Genomic DNA, 6,260 nt, shown 5'->3' on the forward strand with positions numbered 1-6,260 from the left:
TGCTGTTAATGCAAGACATGATAAGACAAAAATTCCTGATCCATTTAATTTCTAATCAGAACAGGAAGTTTGAGAAACTCCTTGAGCGGACGCTTTGCTGGGGCCCGAATAAGCTGAGAGCGGTAGGTTCACCCCAGAGTCAAAGTGCACCAAGATCCTCTTCTTTTTGTAGAAAGTGAGACGTAAGGAATAAATTTAGATTTAATTAGAAATTTGTCCATCTGCTTGGAGGTATTAGACAAGTGTTTGCCAGGTTTTTTTAAAGCCATTTAGGGCTGCTTGAACAATTAGCATCACTAACACAATGCACTTGCACCCAGTGGAAGATAGTATATTTTGCCATTAAAAGTCATCCAAGTAAGTTTCTCCCATCCCGAATGTCTCCCAATTACCCTCCAATGTATTTTGCATTTTTTTTAGGCAGCAATAACCTCCATTTACAAAGTAAATAGCTCTAGAAACCGTCTGCTGGTGTTTCTGGTGGGGTCTGAACAGCAATCAGAATGGGGAAAGGTCGATTAAGCTGCCATACTTAATGTGCAAAACTTTTTATTAACACAAGTGATACCCCTTTGCCTAAACTTATTGCTAATGAACTGTAGTTATCAAAATATTGTGAATGTTCTGTCAGAGCCCCAGTCTGATACCTTTCAGCATAGAAGAGTACAAAAGTCTTTTGTTTGTTTGTTGGTTTGTTTGTTTGTTTAAGGAGTTGGGAGGGAAAAGCAGATCCACTTTCCTAACACGTTATAAATATATCAGTAGTGCTGAGGCAGAAGGATTACCCTGAGTTTAAGACCAACCTAGGCAGTACAGGGAGTTCCAGAGAGTAAAACCCTGTAGGGAAGAAGGAAGAGCCATGGAAGCCAGGGAAGACCCAAGCTGGGCAAGCACACAGAGTTGGTCATTACCTGCATTGCAGAGCTGTCCCTCCTACATGTAAAGCAATGTCTGGGTCCTGGGAGGTCGTCCAGTTGGTAAGGTACTTGCTGTGGGGACCTAAGTCTAAAAAGCTGGATGTAGCAGTGTGTATTTGCAACCTCAGCACTGGGGAAGTACACGCATGGATCTCTAAGGGTCGCTAGGCAACCAGCCTAGCCCAGGTCCCAGTGAGGAAGCCTGTTTCAAAAGACAAGACGTTTGGTTTCTGAAGAGAAATAATACCCAAGACTTTCCTCTGACCTCTACATTCATGAACACACACACACACACACACACACACACACACACACCACACACCACACAAGCATTTGAGTGCACACTCTAAATAAATATGCCCATTTATATATACACACACCTGTGCAGACATGCATATATATATATATGTATATATGTATATATGTGTATATATGTATATATATATATATCTGCACATGCACACACACATGCATGTACACACACTAAATAAATAAATAGAATGTTTATTCATTCCATGAAATTTTGGAAAACTCCTTTTTACTTACTTCTGCTTTTAAAGACAGCGAATGAAGGTTGTGTGTATTTGTGGTACATGTCTGAGTGTCATTTCAGAAGAAATCCATCGACCTATACCCACAGCAGCATCATGGTTTCTGGGGTCTTTCCTTCTGGATCCTTCTTCTGCCCTGTCAGTCACAGTGTTACAAGCTGCCAGGCACTGTCTCGGATAAAGTGACAAAGCCAGCAACTCCTTCAAGCGTTTGAGTTGAAGAAAGGGAGCCACAGAGTTGTGTGTCTCCTGTCAAGTTCACAGGACCAGAGGGGCAGCTTAGGGTCTCACACAAGACTTACCTCCCAAGTTCTAGCTTTCCACGGCTCTCCACCCTGAGTGGTGATTCCCATCATCCTGCCCATCTCGGAGCACACCATTGAGAGTCAGCAGTACTAAGTGTGCTGGGGTGAACGCTCACCCACCAGCACCAAAGAGGCTCTGCTCACCCTGCATTGCTGTGAATTCTAACAACTTTGGGGCAACATCATTAGGAACATGATAAAACAGGGAAAGGACTTCAAGGTCCAGTGGTAGGACAGGCTCTTGTGGCTATGTCTCCTATCTCTTCCGATGTCCCAGAAGGCAAAGCACAGAAGAGCAAAACCAAGCAGAGTGAGAAAGATGAAGGGATGAGGGAATGAGGGGATGAGGGATGGGGGATGGGAGGGTGGGATGATGGGAGGGTGGGGGATGGAGGGATAGAGGGATAGAGGGATGGGGGATAAGAAGACAAGGAGGGAGGGAGAGAGAAAAGGAGGTCTGTGGGGTTTCCTGTCATCCCTGTGGGAGGGGGGATAAAATATTAACAAAGATAGAGAAAGGATATGACACACAAAAGAGACAGTTCTGTGTCAATCCAGCCTGGTGAGTCAATGAGTTTATTTGAGTCACTTACAGGAGCACAAATGACTCATGGGTAGCCCACATCACCAAAAATTTTCATCCAGGCACGGGTACAATTCAGGAAAGGGGGACCACTAGAACCCCACTCCAGCTCATCTGCCTATACAATGTACTCTGCCTAGACTCCATACATCTGTGCAGTAATTTCTAGAGCCTCAGGTGAGTGTCTTCTGACCCTTCCCATGTTCTTGAACGGAGTGTTAACAGGCCCATCTCTGTTTCCATAGACATGGCATCACCAGCTATTCTGTGGTTCATCAAAACCAATCCCCTTAATGATGTCAAAGGCCATGCTACACTGGAAAGAAATAGGAAACATCTTTTCTCTGGTGGACTGAAAATAGAATTCTTGCAGGCTCAGTGGTTTTACCAGTCATTTCCAGGCACTTAGCTGGGCAGTAGCACGTGAAACTGGGTGGCAGCCCTCCTTACTGCATCTGTGGTGAACTTAAAAACGTGATTAAATCATATCATTTCAATAAGTGGTAGAAGTGAGCACAAACACAGATGACTGGTAGGGGCTGACTGTTCAGTGTAGATAGGAATCCCACGGATATTTGTCAACCAGGAAGAGAAATATGATGTCTTTATTCCACCGGAGGGTCCCCTGAGGCCCGTCAGAAGAACATCGATTCTGGATTAAAATTGAAAGCAATTATAGACCAGAGGAAAAACAAGAAAGCAAAAAGTGAAAAATTGGCAGTCGCTGCAAACCAAACAGCAGCGTAAGAAAGTCACAGGCACTGTTCTGGTGACCATTTTCCACCAGGTCCGTGGGCTTGTGTCCCCACCCTGCCTCAAGAGGCATGGTCTAAATTCATGGATTATTTTCAACCATTCACCTCTTTAGCCCAGTGTCAAGTTTAAGGCCTCCTACCTCTGCCTTTTCAGTTCCATTGTTCTAATAACTGGTCAATAGCCCAGGACCTACAACCGGTTGATCAGAGTGTCTTCCTGAACTCACGGCCGATATCCTCCTTACTCTCCATTAGCTCCTGTTGTGATTTGAATATGAATATCCCGGATAGGCTTGTGTGCTTGAGGACTTGTTCTCTAGCTGGTAGTACAGTTTGGAAAGGTTATGGAGGTGGGGCCATGCAGGAGGAAGTACGTCACTGAGAGGGAAGTATGTCATGGGGCGTAGGCTTAGAGGGAGGTGGAGCCATTCAGGAGGATGTACGTCACCGGACGTAGGCTTGGAGGACTGATAGCCTCATTCCACTTCCTGCCCTGGCTCTCTGTTTCCAAAGTCTGGTGAAATGTGACCCACCTGCGTCCTAATCCTGCTGCCGCGCACCCCCAGCCTGTGGCTGTGTCTTCTCCACTATGACTCCTTTTCCCTGGAACTGCACACAGGAATAAACCCTTCTCCCCAGTTTGCCTTTTGTCAAGGTATTTGATCATAGCAACAGAAATGACTATTTATATATAAGTACACTGTAGCTGTCATCAGATACACCAGAAGAGGGCATTGGATCTCATTACAGATGGTCATGAGCCACCATGTGGTTGCTGGGAATTGAACTCAGGACCTCTGGAAGAGTAGTCGGGTACTCTTAACCACTGAGCCATCTCTCCAGCCCCAGAAATGACTATTTAATCTGGAAAACTTTCCTCTCATAAGTTTCTCCTCCCACCACCTCGGCCGAGATGTTCCCCTTCGCTGTGACGTTTATTCTTCTGCCCTCCACTCAAGTCCTTTCTTACTGTGCTGCTGCAACACTTGCGGACACTTGTGTGGACACACTGTCCCACTCTCTGCTTTCTCTGTCCCCTTACTGTTTGTATCAACACCTTGAACATTTTGTTGGGTTTCTGTCTGTCTTTCCTCAGAGAACTGTCACCTGGAAGGACAGGGATTCAGAACAATCCCTCAGTTCCCAACATCCTTCACAGCCTCTGAAATCGGCACATGTTACATATGTGTGAGCAAATAAATCCACTGGATTTTACAGAATTGACATCATTGAATAATTTAATTGTTGTTGTCCTGGTCCAAGTGGCCCAGGGGTCACCTTACACTCTTTGTACCACAAAGAAGGAAATGTTCCTCATATTCTACTTGGCCCTCGGTGAACACTATTTACACAGTGCGTAAACACAGCCTTTTCCTTTTAAACTTTGGGAATGCACCTGAACAAATTTGTTTGTGGTCGTCGGCTATAATGTAAATGTTAGCTACCTTGTGACGTTGCAGCTGACAGAAAGCAAGATGTAGAAGACGAAATAGAAGCCTTCCCCTATTCATCTTACAAATTGCGCATTCCAGTTGGTAGAGGAAGAGTGGAGGCGTAGAGGGGTGTTTTTGCTTTTTATTTAAAGCCATAAAAGCAGCCATAAGAAAAATCTAAAAGCAAGAACAGAAATACCCGACAATATGAGAATGTCAGAAGGAGGCAGAGGAGGAGAGAAGCTGGAGGAACTTTCCAACTGGAAAGCACATCACTTAAAGCATGAGCGAGGCTGCTATAGCAAGGTGTCTTAGAACACCAAGGACTTGAATAGGAAAACCACTGATTCCCGTCTCAGAGGGAGGACAGACAAGTAGTGCAGGGTAGTAGACAACTGTCCTTTCCCTTGACACTCCAGGAAGCAGGACCCAGCCGCTTCCAGGCCCTACCATTCACTTCAGTACTGCCTTCCTCTGCTGGGATGAAACGAGCTCCCCTCTCAGCTCCTGTGAGGGAAAGAGGGAAGAAAGGACAACAGGTTCCTCTCCTGGATGCCACCCAGAAACTTCACTTTCCCCCTAACACCTCATTGGTGACACATCACTACAGTAGGGCTGCCTTGGGCTGTACTCTTGTCTCTGAGGGAAGGGAGGACGGCTGATGGGTAATTATCAGACTTTAACACAGTGCACAGTGTATGTCATACATGTTACAAGGCAAAAGTAAATATGAAACTATAGTGATATTTACATTGCTTGATCACAGTGGCTCAAACAGTAGTTGGTCTCGTTCATGCTGTGTCCAGTTTGGGGCTTTATAAGCGCTGTCCTGGTGAGGACTAGCTGGCAGAACTGGATGTCTTAGAAATCACTGCTGAAGGTTGAACTATGCCCGTGTTGGCTATTTGTTGAAGGCCTAACACCAACACTCACTCTCCGGCCTTATTTGGAAATAGAGTTGTTGCCACTGTACTTGGTAAAACTAGGATCTACTGGATTTAGGTTCTATGTCTTTATGAATAGGAAGGAAGAAACAGACACAGGAGGAGGCAGATACAGGCACATCAGAAGGACGTTGTATTAGAACAGAGATGGGGACATGAGGCAGGAGATGTTGCTGACACAAGAGTAGATAAGAGTCCAGAGGGCTAAGTGACCCCAGAGAAGGTATAGCTTCACCCCCATATCTATGAAATGAGGTAGTATCTGCCTAGTTGGCCAGATGTCAGGGACAGAGAAAATTCTCATTATCTACTAGTATACTGTATATGCATTGCCATAACCACACAGGTATGTGTGTATATGTCTTTAGAGAGCATACAGTAGCCTGAATCATAAAGCAATGTCATATTGACTTGTTTTCCTGATAAATAACTAAATCCAGGAGGTACCAAATGCATGCAGAGTCTAAGAAGATGCTGCTTACAGATCTCAGAGTTGGTTGAAAAAATTCCTTTGTGGACTGTTCTCGGAATCACAGGAAAGGGACAATGTACTTACAGCTTTAGGGTCTTCACACAGATTATTTAGCCTGACATTTTATTCTGAAATTGATGGTCACATGGGATCATTATCACCTACCCTTGCTTTGGAGAAAGAAGTATCTTAGAGGCACGTGACAGCAGGTTTCCTGTTTGGAAACTCAGGAAGGAATGTCCACTGAATGACTGATTGGACCTGAGATGTGCAAAAGGAAGGTGGTTGAGAGGAGAAAGA

General features: G+C 45.0%; 1 long non-coding RNA gene across 1 annotated transcript; it reads right to left on the bottom strand.

The window, feature by feature from the left end:
• Nucleotides 1–2,315: 2,315 nt before the first annotated feature.
• On the bottom strand, nt 2,316–5,907 carry LOC134483071 (uncharacterized). Its single transcript, XR_010059935.1, has 2 exons — nt 3,252–5,907; nt 2,316–3,008 (listed from the first exon to the last, which is right to left on the bottom strand). It is a non-coding gene; the product is annotated as an uncharacterized LOC134483071 (long non-coding RNA).
• Nucleotides 5,908–6,260: the final 353 nt, after the last annotated feature.

The sequence above is a fragment of the Rattus norvegicus genome, chromosome 18, assembly GCF_036323735.1.
Source record: "Rattus norvegicus strain BN/NHsdMcwi chromosome 18, GRCr8, whole genome shotgun sequence".
Lineage (NCBI taxonomy): Eukaryota > Metazoa > Chordata > Mammalia > Rodentia > Muridae > Rattus > Rattus norvegicus.